The sequence below is a fragment of the Mirounga leonina genome, unplaced genomic scaffold (assembly GCF_011800145.1).
Source record: "Mirounga leonina isolate KUSES-001 unplaced genomic scaffold, KU_Mleo_1.0 Mir_166, whole genome shotgun sequence".
Lineage (NCBI taxonomy): Eukaryota > Metazoa > Chordata > Mammalia > Carnivora > Phocidae > Mirounga > Mirounga leonina.
In genome coordinates, this window is record NW_023270418.1 from 15,352,658 (window position 1) to 15,363,936 (window position 11,279).

The 11,279-nt window shown below is 38.4% G+C and overlaps 1 long non-coding RNA gene across 1 annotated transcript; it reads left to right on the forward strand.

Moving 5' to 3' along the window:
• Positions 1-4,214: 4,214 nt before the first annotated feature.
• On the forward strand, positions 4,215-10,771 carry LOC118015561. Its single transcript, XR_004680674.1, has 3 exons — positions 4,215-4,485; positions 4,677-5,033; positions 10,707-10,771. It is a non-coding gene; the product is annotated as an uncharacterized LOC118015561 (long non-coding RNA).
• The last annotated feature ends 508 nt before the right edge of the window (positions 10,772-11,279 follow it).

Here is an 11,279-nt window from a genome sequence, read left to right on the forward strand (position 1 = left end):
TGGGAGGGGGTTAGGGACAGCGTAAGTCTCTAAGGAATTTGAGAGCAAGGTTTCCAGGACCTTGAGGGGGCCAGCTATTGTTGGGAAAGGGTCATCTATTACTGTCTAATAAAACCTGGGTCATGAGACCCTTCAGATGTATATCAGTGGGCCATATGCTTGGCGGATGATTGCCAACATGTATCTTGGAGGGTGTAGAGATAAAGGAAGTTTCCAAAAGAATTTTTATATGTTAAAGTAGGCTTACAGGATCCTGGGATGGGGGGGTCAGTCTAGGATTGCCTTTTGCCCTTAACAAAGCGTCAACATTGAAGCAGTTGAGTCCCTGGAGGAATGTCCCTCTGCCTGTTTCAAGGACTTGTCAATGGGCTGTAGGTAGTAAGGAAATTTAATATTTTTTCTTCTGCCTTTGTTTCCCCCATCAATGCTAAAAAAGGGTAAAAACTGAAAGGTGATTTTCCCCCTTAGATTTTTGAAACTCAGTTCTACTTTCAAGTAACCATTGTGATAAAAATATATATATAACCAACTTAACATTTGAAAACCAGGCATTGCTATTTACATAACCTACATTTGGGAAGGAGGGGAGTGTGACCTGCTAGGGGTTCAAGGCCACTCAACCAGGATCCCTGCATTCATTAAGGTCACAACACTTTTGACACACAAGTGTCATCTCTAACCACCTCTAAGAATTGCCTGTGGTTTTTTGCTGACATTCCAGTGGGGAAGATGAGACCCCAGCATGTCCCGACAGGGAGGGAGGTGGACTTCGGAGCCATAAATTGGCAAAGTTGAAAATGACGATTTAGAGGTATTGATAACACGCATTTGAAAAAGATTACAGTATCTCCTCAGTAAAACACTGAAGGCTTATAAAAAACTTATGGCATTTATCCAAGAGAAATGGAAAGGAGCCACTGTCTAGGCAAGTAAAACATTAAAGATTCCTAGTATGGGCCAAACTTCGTAACTATTGATGCTAAATATCCCCATTTTTTCTGTTTTCTTCATCACTACTCTTTAGAGTGTCCTGCCTATTTGCTTATCTTTCAGAAATGTTCCATGTTGGTGCTCACTCTCCCTCTTCTTCCCTCCCTCTGCCCTCTTCAAATTATTGGAGAGGTTTTTGTTTGTTTGTTTGTTTTGTTTTGTTTCTTTTAATTGAGAGTTAGGTGCAGACATTGTTCTACGTTATCCCTAAATACTTAAGTATACTAAGAACGAGGACAGTTATATAGTCTCCTATCTAACTACCATACTATTCTCACACTCAAAAATGTACTGTATACATCAAATACTATCCAATACACACCCGTATCTAAATTTCTGTCAATTGTACCCCCAAACAATCCTTTAGACCTATTTTCCCATTCAATCCAATCCAAGTTGGCAATTGCGTTTGCTTGTGATTATATCATCTTTTTTAAATTAAACTTTAATTTTGAGATAATTATAGATTTCCATGTAATTGTAAGAATGAATACAGAGAAATCCCATTTACCCTTTACCCGGTGTCCACAAATGATAACATCTTGCAAAAGTATGACCTGGTATCACAATGGCCTGACACGGACACCCAATACCATCAAATACCTAATATTTCCATCACCAAAAGGATCTGCCATCTTGCCTTATTATAGCCACCCCCACTTACCTCCTTCTGCCTCTACTCTCCTTAACCTGGAAATCACTCATCTCTTTTACATTTCTGTAATTTTGTCATTTTAAGAATGTTACATGAATGGAATCATATAACATGGAAACTTTTGGATTGGAATTGGCTGTAAACATTCCTATACAGGTTTTTTGTGTGAACATAAATTTTTATTTCTCTGGGTCATATATTCAGGAGTGTAATCATGAAGTCATATGGTATTTGCATTTTATTTTATTTTATTTTATTTTATTTTATTTTATTTTTAAGGATTTTATTATTTATTTGGCAGAGAGAGAGAGAGAGCACAAGCAGGGGGAGTGGGAGAGGGAGAAACAGGCTTCCCACGGAGCAAGGAGCCTGATGTGGGGCTCGATCCCAGGACCCTGGGATCATGACCTGAGCCGAAGGCAGACGCTTAACCAACTGAACCACCTAGGTGCCCCAAGGTATTTGCATTTTAGCTTTTTAAGAAAATGCCACATGTTCTTCCAGAGTGACTGTACTGTTATATATTCCCACCAGCAATGTAGGTGTGATTCAGGTTTAGAGCAGTTATAAATACCTCTTACTAAAGTTATTTTTAGATATTTCATATTTTCCTTTTTTTGATATTTTGCATTTGTTAATGAGATATTCTCCTCAAATATATATTCTTTGAAGTTTCTTTAAATATTGTTTTATTGAAAAATCAGCAGAAATATCAGAAAATGCTGGGAAGTACAGAGAAAACACTCAAAGTTATTTTTAATTCTCTGACCTAGAGATCCTATGTATTAATATTTGTATGTCTATGTCATTCTAGTCTGTCAGGAATATTTTTATGTGTTTTGTGTGGGATACTGTGTGTGTTAGTATTTTTATGTGTATCCTTTTATTTTTAAGAAGATTTTATTCGTTTATTTGAGAGAGAGTGAGAGCATGAGGGGGGAGCAGAGGGAGAGGGACAAGCAGACTCCACACTGAGCATGGAGCCTGACACGGGGCTCCATCCAATGACACGGGGCTCCATCCCACAACCCTGAGATCACAACCTGAGCAGAAATTAATAGTCCAATGCTTAACCGCTTGAGCCACCCAGGCGCCCCTGTGTGTATCCTTTTAAAACACAGATATTTATATGTATATTTTACAAAAATGCTATCATGTTGTTACATAACCTACTCTCTTCACATAACAATAATTCTAAACATTTTTCTTTTTCATTCAGCAGTATAATTTTAATAGTTTCACCTGTGAAAAATGCTCCCCAGAGATTTGTTTCCTTTGTTGTGAACATCCTCTGTTGTGAATCCAGGAAAGTTGTCACACTCCAGGGCAGTCATTTCATATGTAGTCCCTTCACTAAACTTTTAATAATTCTTATACTTTTGCAATTTATTCACTGAATTTTCTAAAGAGGCAACCACAGTGAAGAGAAATAATTTTGTCTTTTAATTTCTTGTTGCATTTCATATTGGATTATCTTAGTTAAAATTTTGAGAAAATGGGGTGCCTGGGTGGTTCAGTTGGTTAAGCGTCCGACTCTTGGTTTTGGCTCAGGTCCATGATCTCGGGGTCCTGAAATTGAGCCCCACGTTGGGCTTTGCGCTCAGTGAGGTGTCAGCTTGGGATTCTCTCTCTCTTTCCCTCTGCCCCTCCTGCTCATGCTCTCTCTCTCTTTCTCCCTAAAATGGGTAAATGAATCTTAAAAAAAAAATTTTTTTTCAGAAAATGTAAAATAATGGTGACGGGTGTTTTGCATTTTGTTACTTTCTCCATCCTCTGGTTTTTAAATACGGATGTGTCTACTCTCATTGTGGAGTAGCGTGTTGGTTGGTGGTTTGATCTGGAATAGGAATCTATATTATTGTTAATGAGATAAACATTACTTTTGACTGAGGTGATCACAAGTACGATACAAAGTATATTTAATTACTAATCAATTCCTAATATCCAACAATCCAGGGAAAAATTCCACTTAAGCAGGTGGAATAATTCCAGTAATGCAGTGCTGAATTTGATTTGCTTATATTTTATTTATTTGCTCATATTACTTTTTGTCACGTCGTGATAAAAGGCTTATGCCTGATTCATGAATGTATTTCCAGCTTTTTAAATAATCTGAGTCAAATGTATATAGCACTATAATTAGCTCTTCCTTAGAATTTTGGAAGAATTCATTAGCTAAAAAAAATCACTGATTCCTTAAGAGTTTTTGGAGGTGATTTTTAAATATTTATGCTTCCATAACTGCTCTCTACATACTTCTGAAGCAATTTATGGTTCAAATGATATTCTCCAAAAACTTTCCACAGTAGTACGATTTTCAAATTCATTATCAAATAATCTTGCATGACATAATAATTTATATTTTAAAACCTCCCTTGAGGCAAAGAACATCCTAAGAGCGAGGGATACAGCAGGAACAAACAAGCAAGAGCCTTGCCTTCATGGAACTAATGCTCTAGTGGAGGGAGTAAAAACTATTTAACAAACAAACAAATCAGATGATGTCAGATCATAATAAACCTTATTTTTAATTTGCTCACAAAAAATGTCTGGTTTTCCTTCTAGCCACAGAGTAGGGTTGTACTGCTCTGCCCCCCTGGAGTTACATATGGCCGTGTGATTGCTTTCCCAGTAAAATGTGGCCAGAAGTCATGTGTCACTTCAGGATATATAATCTGCCATACGGACTCTTTCCCTCTGTCCTGGCAGTCGCTACTTCTGCTGCAATTTATTGACCACAGTAAGTCACAAGGCCCAGCTGGTATAAAGGTTTGGGGGAATCGATTCTCCTTCGTCTTGAGAGGAGTTGCAAAGTCCCATTGCAAAAGGTGTAGATTCAGGTAAGGGTGAAAAATTGTAAGCATTTTGCAATCAATAGACCACCATTATTTTCTGTTTGGATTTTAAAAATTTCCTTTTTAAAAATCTCTCTTTTTTTTAACTTTTTAAAATTTTTCAGTCAAGTACCGATTTCAGTTGTGTTAAAAAAAAAAACTTAAGTACTACTATTTTGATCTGTTTCTATCCACAGAACACTCCTGACGCCAAGTGTGTGGAGTTTTACTTCCTCATACCAACCAATTCTGCCGCTTTCTGGGCACCCATTGGATGGACTACAATTTAATTCAATTCTGACACTAACTACTCAGAGTTGGCACAGACCCCACAGTACTACAAGACGGCCCCCACTCCAGATGTCAGTCCCAAGTCTGGGCAACTCTACTTCTGACTTACCAGCCATGAAGTTGGGGGTTTCCATGACCCCTGCCTCATATAGTTGGCTAAAATGGCTCATGGAACTCTGAAAATCATTTTACTTAATATTACTGATTTTTTATAAAGGAATACAACTCAGGAACAGCCGGATGGAAGAGATGGATAAGGCAAGGTATGTGCAAAGGGCCTAGAAACTTCCATGCCTTCTCTAGGCATGCTGTCCTCCCAGAACCTCCATGTGTTCACCAGCTCAGAAGCTTTTGAGCCCTGGTGGGGGTAGTGCTGAAAGTTTCAACCCTCTTATCACATGGTTGGTTCCTCTGGCAACAAGCCCCCATCCCAAAGCTAAACAGGGGCCCACCAAGAGTAGCCTTATTTGCATAAACGCAGATATAGTTGAAAGGGGCTTATAATGAATAATAAAAGCTGCTACCCTTAATACTATCACTCAGGAAATTCTAAGAATTTTAGGGGCTTTGTGCCAGGAACCAGGGACAAAGATCAAATATATTTGTCTATCACAAATACATTTAGACCTACACATTCCCATTTGAGTAAGGCTTCGGGTATCCTACCAGTTACCATATGTTAACATGTGGTGGTCTTCTTTTTTTCTTACCCTGTAAATAGTCTAAAGTTGTAATTCTACTTTCCTTTTTGATCTAATAGCCAAGTAAGGTTATGTTTTAAAATGTTCAAATCATCAGGATTTTCTCTTTATCTTTAACTAGTAACTAATAACTAATAACTATCGTTATATTGATCATACATCATAATTTTTTGAAAAGAGTTTATTTATTTATTTGAGAGAGAGATAATGAGAGAGCACAATCCATCCCTGGAGCATTCTCATCTTCCCAATGTAATAACTATCGTTATTAGTGACTCCATTATATTACATTTTGATTGGAGGATATGTCTCAGATAATTGTGTTGCATCGGGGTCTATTATTATATGGGCAATCTTCGAAAATGTTTCATGGGTGCCTGAAAAGAAGTTGTGGACAGGGGCGCCTGGGTGGCTCAGTTGGTTAAGCGACTGCCTTCGGCTCAGGTCATGATCCTGGAGTCCCAGGATCGAGTCCCGCATCGGGCTCCCTGCTCAGCAGGGAGTCTGCTTCTCCCTCTGACCCTCTTCCCTCTCGTGCTCTCTGTCTCTCATTCTCTCTCTCTCAAATAAATAAATAAAATCTTAAAAAAAAAAAAAAAGAAGTTGTGGACATTTTTAAATTGTATGTGAAGTTTGAGATAGATCTGTATGTAAGTTCAAATAAGTTAATTAGAATACATGAAGTCTTGAAGTACACACACATATAATTTATCACAGACAGAGAGTAGAATGTTAAATATCCTCTTACAAGCAAGTTTCCGTCCATTTATCCTTTTTTTTGTTTTAAATATTTCAATGCTTTGTCATTAATATATGAAAGATAATTATTAGTTCATCATTTTAGATTATGTATAATTTAATTTCTGGTCTTTATCAGGCATTCATTTAGATCTGCCTGACTAAAGTGAATCCCTATCAAGTTCCTTTATTCTGTGTCAGGAGCAAGAATTCCCATCCCCTTCAAGGCCTTTCTAGCTAGAATAAGAATCAAATTGACATGAGACTGATTAACAGGGGAAAATCAAATTTAATAGCATTCATCTACGTGGACAAGGAAATTCCAAAGACAGGCAAAATGAGGTATATGTCATTCTGAACTAAGGAGAAGGTGGTTGGGGTCTGGGACTTCAAAGGGAAGGAATACAATTTATAGGAAGAGGAAAAACAGTAACGGTTTGGTGGACAAGTGTTTGCTGGGCCACTGGGAAACAATGGGGCATAGAGGACTTTGACCAATAGGTCTTGCTAGGTTCCTCCCTATCATACCTAGTTCATATAATAATGTAGTTATCTATGGTGATAGCATCCTTCCTGCAGTGGGGTCCTCTCTCTCTCTCAGTTCTTTTTAGGGGGCTCCTGGCTGGCTCAGTCGGTAGAGCATGAGACTCTTGATCTTCAAGTCATGAATTCAAGAGCTGCATTGGGTGTGGAGCCTACTTTAAAAAAAAAATCTTTTTAGGCAGTTGACAGGGAGGTAAAGAGCTTTTCCTGAATCTACTGAGTTTTTGTTACTTTTAAACTTAAAATTATCTTCATGCTGAAGTGGCCCAATTTGGGGCAGCCTACCCTTGGCCCCTACATCTGATATAGAGTTAATGGGTAAGTGATCTTTTCTTTCACATCTTGGGGAAACGATGATGAGAAAAAAGTAGAAACAAGTGTATTGTTTGTCATAATCAATGTGGATGGGTGAAACTCACCTATTAAAAGGGAAGGATTGAATTAAAATACTAAATCCAATTATATACTATTTACAAAAATCTCAGTTCAAATGAAATACTATTAGTCAAAACAAGAAACAGCTCAAATGGCCACCAACAGTAAATGCTTAAGTAAATTGTGGTATATTCATACAATAGAATACTTTATAACAATGAAATGGAAGCAGAGCTCACTGTATCTTCAAACATTAAGATGAATAAAAAATGTTAGACAGAAAAAAAATTTTATTCCTATTTAATTTATACAGATTTCAAAAACTTGTGCTTAGGGATGTATTCCCAGATAGGAAAAGCATAAAACAAAAACAGAAAGTGTTTGCTTTAAGGGATGAACAAGAAGGGACATAAAAGGACATTTAAGGCTGGCAATATACTATTTCTTAATTTGAGTTGTACCTCTGTATAAGCACTCATCAAATACGTAATTTTTTATTTTTTATTTTATTTTATTTTTTTGCACATTTATTTTTTAACACATGAATAGAGCCTTTTATTAGTTTCCTGTGGTGCTTAATAAATTATCACATATGTAGCAGCTTAAAACAACATCCATTTATTATCTCACTGTTTCTTTCAAAAATTATTTTATTTTTAATTTTTTCCCAGCTTTATTGAAATATAATTGACATGCAACACTGTATAAGTTTAAGGTGTAAAACCCATTGGTTTGATATATTTTATATTTTGCAAAATGATTACCACCATAGCATTAGCTAACACCTCTTTCCCAGTACATAATTTTTTAGCATAAAATTTACCGTCGTAACCACTTTTAAGCGTACAGTTTGGTGGCCCTAAGTACATTCCCATTGTTGTGCACCCGTCACCACCATCCATCCCTGGAGCATTCTCATCTTCCCAAACTGAAACTCTGTCCCCATTAAACAACTCCTCATCTTCCCCATCCCTCCAGCCCTGGCAACCACCATTATACTTTCTGTCTCCATGGGTTTAACTCTTCTAAGCACCTCATAGAAGTGGAATCCTACGTTATTTGTCTCCGTCTTCTTGGTGGCTGTTAGCCAGGGGCCTGCTCGCTTATGAGGTGGGCTGCCTACCTTTCCCTATCTTTTCCTTCCCTGCTTCTTCAAAGCAGCAAGGGAGAAAGGTCTCTCTCCTGGCTACCAAGATAGGGTCTTAGGATGTAACATAGTCAAAGCTGTGGTTGCCACCTTCACCGTGTTCCCTCGCTTAAAGCAAGTCACAGTTCTATCTGAATTCAAGAGGAAGAGATTTGCACATAAATGATTTTATGCACTCTTCTGTATGAGGAATGTATTAATAGCACATTTTTAAAAAATGAATAAATTAAAAGGATAAAATGGCATGGATAGGTAAAAAGATCTATCTATCTATCTATGAATTACCTATAGTAAATTGAAAACAAAAACAAAAAAACCAATGCAAGACAGCAAGGGTTATCCTAACCATAGTGGAAATCAAAGAAAAAGCATCAAATAGAATAATGAAGGTCATGTTATATTGATCATACTTCATAATTTTTTTAAAAGAGTTTATTTATTTATTGAGAGAGAGATAATGAGAGAGCACAAGCAGTGAGGAGAAGGAGAAGTAGACTCCCCGCTGAGCAGGGAGCCCGATGCGGGGCTGGATCCCAGGACCCCAGGATCATGACCTGAGTCAAAGGCAGACGCTTAACTGACTGAGCCAACCAGGTGCCCCCATAATTTTTGTTTTTTAAAGGTAATTTTTTCCATGAATGGATATTTTCAAGACTCTTTATTATTCTTTAAACTTCAAAATGTTAAAAACCTGTGTCTTGGAAGAGATCTCTGCTCATTATCTTTATCAGAATATGGTGATGACCTTTCCCTCTTTGTTTAGTGCTGGAAAACTGACTTCAGTTCTATCCGGAGTAAGGCTTTTATTCCATTTGGTTTAACTGGATTCAATTAACTTTGGGGGAACACCACCATTTTTGGGAGTTCACATCACCATTTCGTTTGTCCCAGAGTATCTATCCCTATCTTTTTTTTATCTTTTTATTTTCATCTCTTTATTCATGTCCTTTGTGATCAGAGAGTGTTTCTCCAGTTTGTCTTCTGTACCACCAATTTGAAAATTGGTCTTTTATAGCATCCAGTGTATTTGTCTTATGTCTTCTCCCTGGGTGTTAGTTTCATTGCCCTTCCTTCTTATCTTGGCTTATCTCCTCATCGAGGCTCCTTCTTTTTCAATCGAGGAGATTCTTTCTAGGGACAAAAGTAAATAAATATTTTCCCATTTTTCTTCTGATTCAGAGAAAGCATTTCCCACTGAATTATTTGGTCATCAGAACAGTGTTACTTCGTGCTATAAAATTTCTTCATAGATCTCATATTAATTGAGTTCTATTATTCATCCTAGAAAGAGGAGAATTCTATGTAGAGCTGATGTTAAAGAATACTTATGTCTACTTCAATAGGAACACTCAGATCGGGGCGCCTGGGTGGCTCAGTTGGTTAAGCGACTGCCTTCGGCTCAGGTCATGATCCTGGAATCCCTGGATCGAGTCCCGCATCGGGCTCCCTGCTCGGCAGGGAGCCTGCTTCTCCCTCTGACCCTCCCCTCTCTCACGTGCTCTCTCTCTCTCATTCTCTCCCGTCTCAAATAAATAAATAAAATCTTTAAAAAAAAAAAAAAAAAAAGGAACACTCAGATCTGCCCTCCCCGGGGCTTCCTGCAGTTCCAGCTTGAGTTTAAGGCTGGACCTACCTTGGTAGGAAAAACAATGCTGGCTTTCTCACCAAATGTAAAACTCTTCAATGCAAATGCAAAAAGACTCACATTGGGATAGTTCTTACTTGATTCAACTGGTTCTTATTTGGCAGAATAAGAAGGCCAATAAGGAGAGGCACCTGACCTATTGTATATTTGCAGACCCCTTTTAGTTTCATGACATTTTTTTTTCATGTGGTAAAATAAATCCATAGTCATTGAACTCAGAATAAATCTTAGGTGCATCTAAAGCTGCAGTTCCAAAGAGGCAGAGAGGATTTTAGGGGGGCTTTTGAGAGGCTCTTTAACCTTGCCCTCAGCCGGTTTTTCTGGTTAGTGCAGTACTGCTTGCCTGGAATGGATTTGTATTCTTTCCATTGGAGCCAGCTTCCCAGATACTTGAACAGCTGCTTATCTGAGGCAGATTCTTCTGCTCCACGCTCCAAGGCCTTTCTACTTTGAGCAACCATGCTCATCAGGGCAGCCTCCCTTCCCATCTTCAAGTTGGAAGGTATCCCTGGGGCCTCACTTCTATCATCAATGGGCTTTCTCTTTTCTCCTCCTCACCCCTCTTCCTTTCCCTCTATCTCCTTCATTTTGCTTTCCTGTTTTCCTTCCAGCCTATTTTCTCTGAAAAAGTTGAAGAGTGGATGGGGACCCTGTTATGGCCTCAGTTGTGTCCCTTAAAATTCATATGTTGAATCCCTAACACCAATGTGACTGTATTGGGAGACAGGGTCTTAAAAGGGGCCATTAAGGCTAACTGATACCATATGAATGGTTTCTAATCCAATAGGACTGGTGTCTTTCCATGCAGAGGAACAGGCAGCAGGGACACATGAGCACAGAGGAAAGACCCAGTGGGAACACAGCAAGAAGGCGGCCATCTGCAAGGCTGAAGGAAAAACCATACCTACTGACCCTTTGGCTTTGGACTTCCCACCTCCGGAACTGCCAGAAATAGTTTGTGTTTAAGTCACCCTGTCTGTGGTATTTTGTTACAAGAACCCAAGCAGACTAATACACACCTCATCTTACCCATCATTCTGCTAATCTGTAGGGACTCCTCCTGGGGATCCTGGCATATGTCTCATTTTTATCCCTAATACCTGATCCTGCTGAATTTTTCTTGCATTTTAGATGTTTTATAGGCTTTTTAATGGGCACTGGAAAAGAAGGGTCTGCTTGGGTTTCCCTTAATCTCCTCTGAAACTTCACATTTTTTATGGTCTCTAGCATGCAATTTAGGAGTTATATCCTATCTTGTTCCATTCATTAATAGCAACAGCTTTAATATCATCTGCCCAATTAACCTATAGCTTGCAAGCAGCCGGTTATTATGTTCTGTAATTCCCGTCTAGCACCATGC